This window comes from Caretta caretta, chromosome 9 (assembly GCF_965140235.1).
Source record: "Caretta caretta isolate rCarCar2 chromosome 9, rCarCar1.hap1, whole genome shotgun sequence".
NCBI classification, from domain to species: Eukaryota; Metazoa; Chordata; order Testudines; family Cheloniidae; genus Caretta; species Caretta caretta.
The window spans coordinates 64,818,047-64,833,286 of NC_134214.1; the positions used below are offsets into that span (position 1 = coordinate 64,818,047).

Sequence of the window (15,240 nt, forward strand, 5' to 3'; positions counted from 1 at the left end):
TGCTCAATCCACTCATTTTCTAGCACATTCACCATGAGAGAGAATCTCCACTGGCATTTGCTTCCAGGTGTCCCTCCATATCAAGACCGGGAGACTACTAGCAACCAGTGCTGGGTGAATCTCACTGGGTTTGGTTTGGGCACATGCCCATGGTCCGAATAATCTAATCTGAGCAGCGAAACAGGAGCGTGGCTCTCAGAAGGGACAGCCCTTCCTGTGATATCTGGGCACTGAAAGTTCCCATCTCAGCAGGAACACAGGAGAAAAATGAAAACAAATGGGGGGAAAATAGTGACCTGAACATCTCAGAGTTCTCACAGCTTCAGTTCAGGTCCAGGTTTAGAAATGTGCAGAAGTTTGGGGGTTCTAATTTACCTCCATAATTTGCTCTTGGGATGTCTCCAGCCATCTGTCATTGTCATCCTGCAGAAGGTGTCAGACCCTGGAACCACAAGTTTAAATCCTAGCAGGGTTAGTTTATCCCAATTGAGCTGATCCCATGCAGTTCACTGCATGCTGTTAAAAATATAAAAGTGTCCTGTCTAGTCTGCATGGACACTAATGATCCCATTGAACTTTGTGTAAGAGCAGGGGGCTTGGTCCACTGTCCTTGACCAGGATTTCTTCTGCTGGGCAGCATGCCCTCAGTCCCAGGGGTGGCTGTATTTCAGGGGTGCTGTACATATGGAATTTGCAAAGGGCTTAGCAATGACGGGTGCCACAGAAATATGAGCTATAATTATTTATTGGAGTATTAGCTTCAGCTGATGACCAAGCCCCTTTGCATTCTGGGAGACTGACACTGTACACAGGAACTTGCTACACTGGATCACTAATCCATTATCCATTCTGATAGGAACCAGGACTACAGAGGAACATGCAAGAAATTATGGAATAACCAGTCCACAGGGGGAGTTTCTTCCTTAGCCCTGTCACTTTGAGGTTGCTTTATGTCCTGAAGCATGAGGGTTTATTTCCCAGCTGTCTTTTATTTGCTGTCTGTTGCAACTATGATTGTTCTACCTATCCATACAAAAAAACGTTCTGAACCCTAACAAGCTCTTGGCCCCAGTATAATCTTGTGGCAGTAAATTCCACAGATTAATTATGGGTACAGTAAGAAGTATTTCCTTTTATCAGCTTTAAATGTGCTGTCTTCCACTTTCATTGAATATCCCCTTGTCCTTGCCTCATGAAAGTGGGTAAATAGAAGCATCTTACTGTTAGTCTCTACTATTAATTAGTTTGTATCCCTCTGTCTTTTAGAAGGTTGTATTTTTGAGCTCCTCATTTTCTCGACTCTCATATACCCTTCAGGAAACCCTGAAAGAGAAAGACAAGTGTAATTCTGTCAATAGTATCTGAACAGAGCAAATACACCAGAGACTTGTTCTGTTTATATTTCAAAGGGAATCCAGTGCGTGTGAGGTCGGACTCATCCCAGGTATAATGCCATTGACTGCAGTGGGGTCATGCCAGAAATGTATGCAGCCTATAGAATTGATTTTTAATAAGCTCAGATAAATTTTGGTGCCTCCAAACTTAGCAAAGAATGTGCTAATTTGACCCAAGATTTATAAATATGCACTGATAGATGTGTAGAGAGGGGGTGGGGAGAGTGGAATATCTTGGGGCAACTCTACCCAGGGCATTCATTATGGTCTAGCCTTCCAGTGCTCCCCAAAGCCACCACTGCAGATGCTCCTGTTTAGGAGCTAGTTTCCCATCCCACAGGCAGTTGCCTGGCTCTTCAGAGAGAAAATTTCATCCATGAGGCTGGGAAATTTTACACCAAGTCTCAGTGGTAGCTGGAGGGGTAGAGGGGTGATGTAGGCTGGAAGGCAGGATGGTGTTAACGAGAGAAGCATGGAGCCTCACTAAGGTAATATTGTGTCATCTGCTGTGCAGCCAACCAGAGGACACCTGTCCATATAGCACCTTTTCCCAGCAAATAAATAAATTAATTAATTAAAACCCCTAGAAAAAAGGCCCAGGCCTAAAATAGATCATTTTACCCATAGTCCAAAGCATCTCCTTGTTATTTTTAGATTTGAATAAGTCTTAAATACTTGGAAAAAATCTATAACCCTCAAGGTACAGATGATCCACATTGAAATAACTTAAAACTGATTAGAGTTGTACAACACAACTGTTGAACCAGTTTCCCCGCCAAAGTAATTGGGGGGAGGAGGAGAGTTGGGGATTGATTAATTTAATTTATTATCATCATTATCGTTTATTACTACTAGTTATTACATAGTCCTGCCTAGAGTGCAGGGAACTGGACTAGGTGACCTATTGGGGTCCCTTCCAGTCCTACATTTTGATGATTACTGTAATGCCCATATTGTGCTAGGTGCTGTACAGACACATAGAAAGAGACAATCCTTGCCCCAGAGAGCTTACAATTTAACTAGACAAGCCAGTACGAAGGGTGGGAGACTACACTAAAATACACACACACACTCATTTCCTAATCAGAGCTGTCCCAGCCTGTTTTTGTGGACAAAAGAACAGAACCATGAAAGGGTCAACCACAGGAAGGTTGCCAACCCCTTAATTCTAGTAGGATGAATGGGAATGTAACATCAACGAAACACCTGATGAAGAAGAGGGGAGGTTGTATCCGCCCTGACTCAGCACATGAGGAAACGGGGTGACAGACTGTTTCCGAGTTGGGGCGCTCCTTAGGTTCTGCTGCTTCAGTGGTGGCAAAGTCTCCAATGGCAGGAGTTGCCATTGTTTCCTCTAGCAACTTGGCCCAAAATGAGATCTAATGATGGAGAAAGGTGGGAGCAGCTTGATTGGGTTGTATAGCACCTGGATACTGCAGTGGTGGGTTCATTAGACATGTGATAGATCAGTACACCGCACACTGCTGTTAGCTGGATGACCCCGTGCCTGCACTCCCAGAGCTGGCATGAGCGGAGATCTCCCTTCCAAGAGTCATCCGCTTCCTGCACTGTCATTATTTGCATCTCTGAGCACTGGAGGAGCATTTGCTACCTAATTAAACTAATCCTTCATCTCCTCTGCTTTGTGAACGCAAGGCAGGGGAAGTGAAGGGTGGGAGGAGTGGGAAGGGGGAACGTTAAGTAGTCTGGGATCTGATTTTTGATTCCTTCATTCTCTCATTTCCTGATGCCAAAAGCACGTAATGCCTCATTTTCTAAACTTGTCCGTTCCAGGACTCTCTGGCAAAAAAAAAAGTACATTCCAATTAGCCTCAGCAGGACAGCCTGTATTTAATGCAGGCAATGCTACAGCATATTTCGCTTCTAGTAATCTCCTTCTGCTTTAGTGCTTTGAGACCATCGGGGCTTGGGGTGGGGAGAAGAAAAACAAATAGAACTCATCAAAACCAACAGAAAAACCTCATGCTCCTAGCTCCTTAATCCTCACTGGGTCTACTAATCACCATGGCAACCAGCAGGCCTGAAGACCCCCCAGCCTTCCATCTTGTTGTTATCTGAGCCACGTTGAAGCTGCTGCGACTGCCTAGAAAGTTTGCAGTCCTGGGAGAATTAAAGGGGGCGAAGATACTCTAAAGGAGGAAGAGGGAGAGGGATGGGGGAAGTCAGCATTAGTTCCTCTCTTCCACAGCTCTATGCAGACTCTGCAGACTGAGCCATTTCTCTAGGTTGGCATCAGCCGACGCATTGATTTTTAGAGCAGTTTCTCACCTTTGTTTACAGGCACTAAACTCAGACAGGCAGGAGAGGTAACGAGGGAGGCTGAAGCCATGGCTAGAGTTCTCCTAGATCAGACACAATTAAGTGCTAGCCCGACTGGCCTCATTTCTGCAGACACATCCGCCAAGAGAACACGTTTGGATCGCAGTATAATGGGCTCCCCCAAAACTGGTTGGAAACACTTGAGGCAGTTAGCGAGACAGAACTAAAATAAGAGAGCACCCCTTCCATAGAGGCATGCAAGCATCTTGGGGGCACCTGCCCTGAGCCGCCCTGTCAGTTGTTCTTGAGACTAGTACCCTTACTCTGAAGATCCCACATGGGGCTTCAGCCTCGGTGCTTATCCTAGAATGTCCCATCCACCCAGCCACCCTCTCATTGGGTTGTAGGCTCAGTGGGACTATCCCAGAGTGTCCCATCCTCCCCACTGATGCCTCACCAGCCTGCCAGCCCAGTGTGACTATCCCAGAATGTCATAGCTTCCATACTGAGCTCTCCAGCCTCACGCTCATCATGATCATACTAGAACGTCGTCCCACCATCCCCACGGACATCCCACAAGTGTCAGCACCCACTGCCCAAGTCTTAGGGCCAAACTCCACACTGGAACAAGTGGGTGCAACTCATCTGTAGCCAATGCCACTACATTTGTTGATGCCAGCAGTGCATTTGGCCTTATGGGGTGCAGCGTCCTCCCTGAACCCTGCACCTGAACCCTCCAAAGCAGGGGGTCCTTCACATCAAATGAAAGAGAAGGACATGCACTAAAAGTGAAGCATCCCCTTGGCATAACATGGCATGGAAAGGTGATACAAGAGGTATTACTGTCTTACTTTCGCATCTTCAGATTAATAGTGTGCCCGGTGCTCTGCACCCCCCAGTGCCATGCGCAGCGTCCTCACCCGTGCTCACTCTCTCTCGGCATGTTGGGAGGATACATTTAAATCATGTCTGATCTCAGCCGATGTCTACACTGCACACCTTACAGCGACACAGCTGTGCTGCTATAGCAGTACCATTGTAAAGTGTGCAGTGTAGCCGCTCTTTGTCGGCAGAAGAGAGCTCTTCTGCTGACGAAACAAAACCACCCCAGTGAGCTGCGGTAGCTCTGTCAGCGGGAGAGCATCTCTTCCAACAAAGCGCTGTCCACACCGGCGCTTTTCATTGGTAAAACTTTCGTCGGGCAGGGGTGTATTTTTTTCACACCCCTGACAGACAAAAGTGTTACCGACGAAAGTGCAGTGTAGGAATAGCCTAACGCTTTACATAAGGCTTCCCTTCGGAGCTCTGTCTCAGATCAGACACAAGGGCTGACATTCAGTGCCAGGATCCAGATGGACTGCAGGTCTCTAACTCTTTTATAAGCAAAGTGGGCACAGTTCAGAACTGCTTAATTTTATTCACCCCCAAAACACTGTAGAGAGTAAATAATGGCAGCAGAGACCCAGAGAAGTAGAGGTGAGGGAGACAAGCTATGCCATCAGATGAGATGTGTGGAACTACCTGGAGAGCAGATAAGGCAGCGACATGGCCATAACTGCGCCAGAGGACAGGAGCTACAGAAGAAAAGGCTCTCATGCCAGCACTAGAGCGGTTGTGGGAAGAGCCTGGGGAGAGATTGTCCAATAAGCAGGCCGGAGCAGGTCCACAGTGGGGCTTAAGAAGAAACAGAGTGAGTTTGAACTGGATACTAAAATGAATGAGGAACCAGTGGAGTGGTTTGAGGAGGCTGGTGGGCATGGCTCTGGGTATGGGACGGGAATGGAAAATGCTACAGATACTGGAGCCTAGCGAGCTGGGGCAGAGCCATTGCCCGGCTCCTTCCAACTCCCACACCGTGGTCAGTCCTGTCCTCACCATCCTTTCAAGGCTGCTCTTTGGTGACTTTCATTGCAACCAGCAACAGTGGGTGCCTACCGAATTCACCACAAGTAACACAACAGCAGTGCTCCTCCCTCACACCACTGGGGGCTTTCCCCCAGGCACTGCTCCATGGGCCTTTCCTCAACCCCCACAAAGAGGATGAGCCCAGTCATAAGGACATAGATGTCATGTCAGAAACAGTGACAGGGATGGCCAGGCCTATGGACCAGAGCAGCGGCTGTCAAGTCTAGGGCTTGGAGCCAGAATCAGGAGTCCAGAGCCAGGTTGGAAGAAGGCAAGAGTAAGGCTGGGAACAGGGCTGGAGCAGGTTGAGGCCTGTGGAGTCTGTCACTATTATCAGGCAGGGGAGGGTTCCAAGCCCTGAAGTGACTGAGCTGCCGTTTCTCATGTGAAGCTTATATACCTGCCCGAGAATCACCCCACAAGCTCTTGGCTTGTGCATGGCCTAGCACGGGATTGACTCATCACCACATGCAGCTTAATCAGGCTCTAGTTCTAGTATGACTCATCTCCTTGCAGTAGGACAACACTTCTCACTGGCCTGTACCCCTTGATGGCACCTCGTGATTACCCTCAGCCTCTCCAGGGACAGACTATTCCAGAAGCTAATTGTTGTCCCGGTTAAGAAATTCCCTCTAATGCCCGGCCTACAGGTTACCATGTACAGGTGCTAGTCTCGTTGCCTTGCTCTGTCATCTCAGCCTCTGTAAACAATCCCACCTCCTCTTTATCCATACATATTTCAAGAGTTATCTTCAATGTGAGCACATTCCCCTGCATTCTCGGGCCATTGGCTTCCTTGCCCACCTCCTCAGAGGCCCCATCTCCTTCTAATGCTTTAATCCTCTTTGTCACTCTTCTTTGGATTCTCTCCAATTTCTCAAGGTCCATTTCACAACGATATGTCTGACCCCCTCTGCAGCTCTCCCACTGTGGTCCCCATACTACTGCTTTGTTGAGGGGCTGTTATCAGCTCATGTAGTTTATACCAATAACTCTGTACATGCCACACAGCCCACAACAACATTTGCTTCTTGAGCAGCTGGCTGACATTGTGAGGTCTCAGCCCACGTGATACCCTCTCACAGCCCCAAATCCTCAATTGCATTCTGCTCATCAACTCTTAGGATACGGTCAGGTCAGGGATGCTAGTCTGGGGGCTCAAGGGAGTCCCCAGCAGCAGGAAGGAGTGCCTTGCCTGCCACAAGTTCCATCTCTCCTCCACTGACAAATACTCTCTCTCTTCCCTGCAGGGACTCCCCACACAACCTGTCTGCATGGTGCCACTCTGGCCTACCCTTTGGGCCAGGATCAGCTTCCATGGGGGTCAGAGAAGCAACAGGGCATCAGAGTGGAGGCATGTGATGAGGGCAAGGAAACAGGCCAAGGAGATGGGAAGCAGCTATGTTGGGGCAATTTGGGGGTGGCTATGGGAGGGTTGCAAAGCCGGGTGACTAATGAGAGAGGGGAAGGTGAGATCTGCAGCTAGCCAGGGGTCAGCACATCCCTGAGGAGAGGAGCGCTCTCTTCCATTTTGCATCTGTGCTGGCCTTAGCTTTTGGCCCCAAGTGTTTTATTCAACACTTATCTAAATTAAATCTCCCCTTTCAGTGTGCCCATCTCACTAGGATCACAGGATCATCCCATAATGGTGCTCTATCCTTTATTCCATTTGCAGTTCCTCCCAGTTTGCTGTCATCTGCAAATGTGATCCAGATACAATTTACTTTATGATGAGTGCAGTCAGTACCATGTTCTCCCCCACAGATCACTACAAACAAGATTTTTAAGCCCCAGGACTCAGAAAGGCATGTGGTTGCATTTGTCCAAGCCTTCACACAAGTGCAGGAGTTCAGCTGCTTGTACACAAATGGATGTCCAGATATATGCATGCCTATAGATAGTAACAACGAGGAGTCTGGTGGCACCTTAAAGACTAGCAGATTTATTTGGGCATAAGCTTTTGTGGGTAAAAAAACCACTTCTTCAGATGCATAGAGTGAAAATTACAGATACAGGCATAGATTTCTATCTATGCCTGTTTCTGTAATTTTCACTCCATGCATCTATATGGTCATATTTTAATCAGATAATGTCACACTGGTCTCCACTGAAAACTCACATTGGCATATCTGTGTCTCTCAGGGATGTGAAAAATCCACATCCCTGAGAGACGGAGCTATGCCAACCTAACCCATGGTGCAGACAGCGCTAGGTTGACAGATAAATTCTCCTGTCTGTCAACCTAGATACCACCTCTCAGTGAGGTGGATTAACTCCAACGAGGGGAGACATCATTGTGTATGTGTATATATAGACAAAGATATATAGATAGGGAACCAGGTTAGAGCATGGCATAAATTGACCTTATGCCAAAAATGCAAGTTCAATACCATACAGCTGTACTATTTCATGGCTGCAACTGGCTATAAAGACTTTTAAAGAAAACGTATTTGATTGTCTTCTTTTGAAATACACTGTAATGGATTGATTTCCAGGGTCAGTAAACTGTGTCTGCCACAGATTCATGTTCCAGGGCTTAGGTGGATGAACTGCGGGTAAGAAGCCAGCATCCAAAAGACCTGAATCAATATTATACGAGGTCGGGGAGTAGGAGTAACCTCTCCTGGCTTGGTAATGGTTTATGAGATTATTGGGCAATTCCTCAGGGCATGGCTACGTTTGCAGATGTAGAGCGCTTTGAGTTAAACCTGCCTTCGGAGAGTGCAGTAGGGAAAGCGCTGCAGGCTGTCCACACTGACAGCTGCAAATGCACTGGCATGGCCACATTTGCGGCACTTGCAGCGGCATTGGGGGCAGGGTGGGGAACGGTACAATCACAGATTTGCGTATGTCCTGTTACCGTACTCAGCCTTCCTGTCTGGAGTGCTGTGCAATGAGTGCTGCACTTCAGGATGGCTATACTGCATGGTGATGGGGGTTGAGTGCAGTGGGTAAGGGCCGTAGTTTTCAGGGCTGGATGGTGAAGCTACAAGTGTTGGAGGCAGCTGGTGGCAGTGAGAACCCGGATGTTGGGGAAAGTGGGTTGGAGGTGACATGGGGGCACAAGGGAAAGCGTTTGGGGTCAAGGGCTGCGGGGAGGAGGACGGGGGCAGTAGTGCTCTGCCTGCATGGCTACGAAGGCCTGGAAAGAGTCCGCTTGGCGTTCCATCATGCTTATCAGCCAATCCGTGCTTTGCTGCCGGAGCACCACGCTTTGGTGCCGGTGCTCCTCAGTCTGCTAGCGGATCCTCCTTTCGCTGTCCCGCCACTCCTGCACTTTTCAATGTTCATTACTTGAATGCTGCATGACTTCATGAAACATGTCTTCCTTGCTTTTATGTGGCCTCTTTGGAGTCTTTTGGCTGGTGATAACATGGACGGCTGAGATCTCAAGGTTGCATCTGTAAAGGCAAAATGCAACACTTAACAGAGGCAGCATTGTTCACACAAGACAGAGCAATGATTCCCCCGTACTTAAGGGCAAGCATAGTCTACACAATAGCATAATTGGCCTGTCCCAAAGCGAGCACATATAACCCACGGGAGCCCCAAAATGGTGAGTAAGCACAGGCTCAAGCGTGACTGATTGTTTCACAGCTGTACTGTCCTCTGGGTTTCTGTGCCTTGGGGAGAGCCAACAGCAGCAGGTGGCCCCTACACTGAACACTGCCTCCACATTTTCCACACTGCAATGCAGCTTCCACCCTGGCCCATATGCAGCTTGCCTGTGTGCAGCAATGGTCCCCCCACCTCTCACGGCCTCTGTAAAATCTAGGCCTATCCCATGCAGCGTGAATCCCACCAGTCTAGTCTCCCTTGGCCACGGCCTTTGCAGGTCCTAGAGGTCCTCTCTGTCATTGCTAGCCAGGGTTCGTATTTGGCATGTGACAGGGAGGGGGAGAGGGAGGAAGTCCACAGTAAAAAAACCAGAGACTAATCCTGCATTCCTCCCCACCCTGAAGCCTAAACTGGATTCAGCAGGAGCTCTGGGTGTGCCAGGCCAGGCGGGTGGGGCCAGGGCCTGGAGAGCTTTGGTAATTATCAAGGAGAATCAGGAACCGTAATGTGAGATGGGGCTGGATCCACCTCTGCCTGGGAGTTTTCTCCAGCAGGGCAGCAGCTCTTTGGGCAAAACCTGGTGCTCCAGTACAGCAGGTGTAGGGCCAAGGACTGTGCAAACCGGGAAAATCACTTCCCGAGGGGGGTTTGCTTTTTTGTTCCTGGCATTCCGCTCATCGAAAATGAGGCGCCCAAAGTGAGCCCCCAACACCCTCCCTGCTCTTAATCTTTTAAAAGACCGCAACCGAAAGCGAACATACTGCAGCAATCAGCAAATTAAAACAGGGTTATCGAGAATAAAAGGCATCAATTATAAAAGATTCCCTCTGGACAAAGCAATAGGTGAAGGATTACTGGGGATTTGCACCAGTAGAGGTGGCGACTGGAGCTTCGGATTCCCGACTGGAGAAGGGGCTTTAAGAGGCTCCCTTTGAAAGCTGCTGGTGCTGCGGCATGCACTCGCTGTCTCTCTCCCTCCCCTAATCAGATGCCGTTGTTCGCTGCTTATCCTCACAGTCTGTGGACTTTTTGCTGAAAGAATAACATTGCATGGGTTGCCATTGCTGAATTATTCATCCCGCAGCCTAGGCATGACAAACTGCTCTCATTAAAAACACAGGGTGAGACTGTCCTTACACTAGAAGGGAAGGGGGGCGTGGCATAGGACCAAACCACTAGGGCTTTCCACATGGCACATCACACCAGAGGAAGGCACCGGGGCCCCTGGTTCTCCATCACCTTGTACCCGGTGGAATCATCTGTAACTGGGCAAAGGGGAGAGAAGATGCTCCCATGTCAGAATGGTCCTGGTGTCCCCTCAATGTGCCCCAGACTCCTATGCCATGCCAGCTACAGGGGAATTCAGGCCCAGCAAGCCAGGGTGGGTGGAGGAGGGGATGTGTCCAGAACTAGAACTTGCTCGTGTGGTGAGGTAGGGGAATGGCACGTGGACATTTCCTGCTAAACAGGAGGAAGGTGTGGGGAGGAGGGGGAATCTGGGAGGTGCCCCAGGGCTGTGATAAATAGGAGAGATGCCCCAATTCCCTCGGTGGACTCAGGCTACCCCCAGGCCTCTGTCAGCACAAAGAAGCTCATACCACCCCACATGGTACTGGAGTATGAGCAATAAACATCACCCCAGCATCTCCACCTGCCACTGGAAGGATGGGGCACCCAGAACCAGGGTCCCCCACAGCAGCAGGTTTGTCAGCAATGTCTGAAACAGCCCTGGTGTGTGATGTCAGGGATCCAGGCTCAGCCATACCTCTGCAGGGAGTGTGGTCCTCACCAGGATGGGAAGCAGTGTGTCAGGGCCCACCGAAGACCTTCCGGGAACAGAGGGGAGCTGCACGACAGAGGAAGAGGCAGCCAGGCAGAGCAAGAACTGCTCAGTAGCAAAGAGCCATGTCCTGACTGTAGCCTGTGGAGGGCATCCAAGTCTTGAGCTCTCGCTTGGATCCTGCCCAGGTTTGGTTTCCTTCTCAGACCCTCCTCCCCTGAGCGGGGCAACAAGCTAGTATAAGCAGCTCTGCTTCCCAGTGCCTGCATGCGGCTCACGCTTTGCTCCCATATAAACAGCAGGATATTTTTAGCCCTGGAAAAGAGCCACAGAATTGGAGAGAGACATTTAATGCAGTTTTGACAAAAGTCTCCTTTCACCTTGCAATCTCCTCTCCAGGCTGACCTGCGCGTCCCAGCGAGGCCCGGCGCTATCTGCATGCGATGGGCAGGGATGTGTCTCCACAACTTCCAGGAAGAGTCCTGCTGGCTGAGGACCTGAGGCAGTTAGCACCCGCTCTGCAAGGCAGATATGCCAACCAAAGGAGAGCAGTGGGAGGGGAGGGCCTGGGCTTACTGCAGGTTAACACACCCCACTTAGAAGTGAACAACACTTGATGCACCATTGTAGGCTGCATGATAAAAAAGCTCCCCAGACAGCATCTCTAGCTCTGGCTTGGGAACTGGAGCCTTCATGGGTAGGCCCCAGATCCCGGGCCAGGTAGCTCACAGTGGCTAGGAGCCCTTGGGTTCCCAGAGGGAGGGAGGCACAGGACTAAAGACAAGTGCTGCCCGAGTTGTTTTGCAGCTGGTGGAGCTGGCTAGGATCAGAAACTGATGCCTTGGGCTTAGGAGAAGTGTGTGCCAATGCCCAGGCTAGCACACGTGCTCATTGCCCTGTAGAGTGACACTCCTGTCCCTAGGCAGACTCGCTTACACTCCCCCCAGCACCCACCCCACCCACAGACACCCATGCACCACCCACACTCATGTGCCTCCATATGCATCTCCCACTTGCACCTACACACTTAGACACCCACTCACCCGCACACACACTCACACATGTACTTGGGTACACACATATACACTTACCAGGGTCTACACCCTCCCTCCCATGAATAGACCTTGGCCTGCTCCCGCTCCTACCCACCCGTCCTTGCACACAGCTACCTACACACATGGGACACGTAGTACTTCCATAACTCAACACACTGTCACAGACATGAATTAAATCTCAAGCCTTCCTGCCAGGCAAGGAAGTAGTTTTATCCCCACCTGTTAAACAAGGCACAGAGAAGTAAAGTGAATTGCCAAGAGTCACCCCTCAAGTCAGTGGAAGAGCTGGGAAAAGAATCCTGGAGTCCAACTCCCAGTCCCATGCTCTCACAAATAGACAGTGCTTCCTCTCAGCCGGTCCTCCTTGCCCTTGAACGACCATGCCCACTGCAGCTTTTCTGCAGCAGGGTCTGCTCCAGTATTTGATTGACTATATTTGCCTTATGCCAGTGTTTCCCAGCCTTCTCCAGAGCAGCTTTCCCCTCCCATCTAGCTGGGATCCGTCCCAGTGAGCAACAGGGAAGAGGAGGGTGTTCTTGTGACAGATTTTTGCTACCAATCTGCCTGGGGCCACAGTTGATCAGGCTGGGGCCACAGGATCTTTTTGGGGAGGAGATGACAACTCACACAAAGTGTTTAAATTTTAAAGCTTTATTAATAAAATAATAAAATAACAGCAGAGAGTGTTGGGAACATGCCCATGTCACTCAGGGGAAGAAAGAAAGCATTAATGCCCCAAGCCCTAACCCACTTTCATACTCACACACGCACGACCCACACTGGCCAAGTCTGAATGTAACGTCAGAAGAAGTGGGGGGAATGGGGGGAAGGTGGATAGGAGTACTGTCCTGGGCTCAGGCCGTCCAAGGATCTGCTATGCTCTCCGAGTTGATCCAGCTCTTAGGAGGGTTTTAAGTCCTGGGCTCCTTTGTGGGTTTTCCATTTCATTACCTCTGTTCCTGGTCCTCTTTGTGTTAGTCCAAACCGGCTTTTTCTGGTCTCTTTCCCTTTCCCAAAACACCCGGTTTCAGGGCCGTGAGACAGTTCTGTTTGTTCCTGGCTGGCCTTTGCCATTTTGCTCCTCTTCCCAGCCTCTGCATTTTGTTTAACAACTTTCCTTTCTCACAGCTGGTCGGGGGGGTTGGACTTCCCACTTTTCTGTCTTGGCAGGTAGTAGCTGGCCTTGGACTGGAATCAGCTTCTTATCTTTGGACTAAGCTTGCTAGCTGCAGTGTTGAATTAACCCATTCTCTGCTTTCTTCTTTCTCTCCCCACCCTCAGCCTCTCGTACCTGCAAAGGAAACTTCCACTCCCCACTCATACACCTCTGACCCTCCCCAAAATGCTTTGTGATGCGAGCAACAGCATTAGCAATATACAATGCTGATCTGCCTTCCCAGGGGACTCCTTGAGGGAGGGGGCCGTCGGGGTGTGACATTCTCACCCACTCCTCCGCCGTCTAGAACCCCTGCCTTCTTCAGAGAGAAAACAGAGACCTCAGAGCAAAAGCCAAGGAGGGACAGAGTGTGTGTGAGAGAGAGAGAGACAACGTCTCCTAGGTCTTTGCCGTCATCACTGTGCTTGCTACACGACTTCTCCACATAGGATCTCATCACAGCAGAGAGGACAGAACTCACATGCTCCTGCCCCAGCTTCTACCACCCCTATAGGAGGATCTCTAGTAGCTCCTAGCAGTGTAGAGCTCATGACACACAGCTGAGCAGTCTGAAGTAATAAAGAGGTTGGTGGCCCTGCCGTGGCACTTCAGCGCCTGGCAAAGTCTCCCTTTCCACAGAATTTTCTGCTTTTAATTTGTTTCAATGCAGCTGTTCGTTTTATTTCCCTCAGTTGTGTTTAATATCCCAGCAACCATTCAGACTCTCCTCCCGCTTCCTAACACTGCTTTCCCAGCCGGGAACATTCCCCAGCAGCAAACTGAAGAGCAAGAAAGTCACACTTGTTTGGGTTTGGGGGGAAAAAACAAACCCAGTGTGATAGGTTAGCGCTCCACAGCTGGAGTGAAACAATGGCAGAGATGCAGCCATGGGCCCTGAGAGGCTGTCTCAGAAGATATCATAACTAAGTAGATAAACGGGGCAGTTGAAATCCCCCGCCTCCAGCTCTGCCTGGGCAAGGAGATACAACAATCGCTTCCAATCCAGAGGAGCCCCTGTATCTGGCCCGCAGTCTGCACAAAAATCTCTGGGCTCTTGTGACTGTCCTAGAGCTCACCCGTGGTAGGCCCATTGACTGAGACATTGAAAGGGGCTGGTTCTTCAGAAAGTCCAAGCGTCTGTCACGGGGTGCACCCACCACTAGTGGCACCTCCTCCTGGCCATTCTGGGGATCAGCTCTGGCTAGGGCTTGTGCCCTCCTCCGGCAGCATCTCTCCTGTCATCCTCTCACCATCTGCCACTAAAGGGGCTTCCTCTTTGTGACTCAGCCCTTCAGCCAGATCACCACCATTTTCTTTCCAGGGGAGTATATCCAATTCCCTCTATTCAAAATGGCAGTCTTCTCTTTACTGCTCTGACCATGCCACTCCTCCAGTGGCTGGTAGGGGGACCCAGACCCACCCTCTACTCCAGGTCCCGGCTCAGGGGTCCTCTCATCAGCAGCAAAGGTCTGACTTACCCCATGCCTTGCTGCTTTTCCTCTGAGCCTTGCCTCTCTCTCTGGCTCTCCCCCTTGTCTGTATTTGCCCCGGAGTAACTGTAGGCTACTCGCCTCTAGCCCCAGACTTCCCTTCCTTCTCCCAGGGTGTGACTACAGGCTCCTTCTCTGCCACCTCCTCTGCTGCTAGCTTCCTGGCTTATATAGGCCCTGCCTGTTTCTGCCCAGATGAGCCTCTTCTAATTAAATCCCTGCTCCCTGTCTCCTTCCCCAGATTCAGCCTGGGCAGTTAATTGGCCCCATCAGCCACTCCACGCCTTGTGTGGGGTGGACACCCCATCACAGCATCCTCCCTCCGAAAACTAGATTCTGGCAAGGTGTCTCCAGCTGGGCACCAAAAATCACTCGCCACTTTTGAGCACCGCACCTAGCACAATGGTCCCCTGACCTTGACTGCGGTCTCTGAATTCTACTGTAATACAGAGAAGAAGAAATAATCAATATCTGGGCCTGCTGGTGGAGCAAGACGATGGGGAGGAAGGCCAGAGTGAATTAACATGGAGAACGAATGCCTCTGACTACCAGCCTCCAGTGGGCCTTGTGGAATGAGCCAACCCGGAGACCCATTGGTGGAGCAGCGTGGCTAAGCTAGGAC

General features: G+C 50.1%; 1 long non-coding RNA gene across 1 annotated transcript in view; it reads right to left on the reverse strand.

Annotated features, from left to right (window-relative positions):
- Window positions 1–7,500: 7,500 nt before the first annotated feature.
- The window catches only part of LOC125642265 (uncharacterized), a 77,653-nt gene continuing 69,913 nt past the window's right edge, over window positions 7,501–15,240 (reverse strand). Inside the window, exons 2-3 of the long non-coding RNA XR_007358350.2 lie at window positions 10,903–11,232; window positions 7,501–8,980 (exon numbers count right to left, since the gene is read on the reverse strand). This is a non-coding gene — a long non-coding RNA (uncharacterized LOC125642265). The remainder of the gene's footprint in view (window positions 8,981–10,902; window positions 11,233–15,240) is intronic.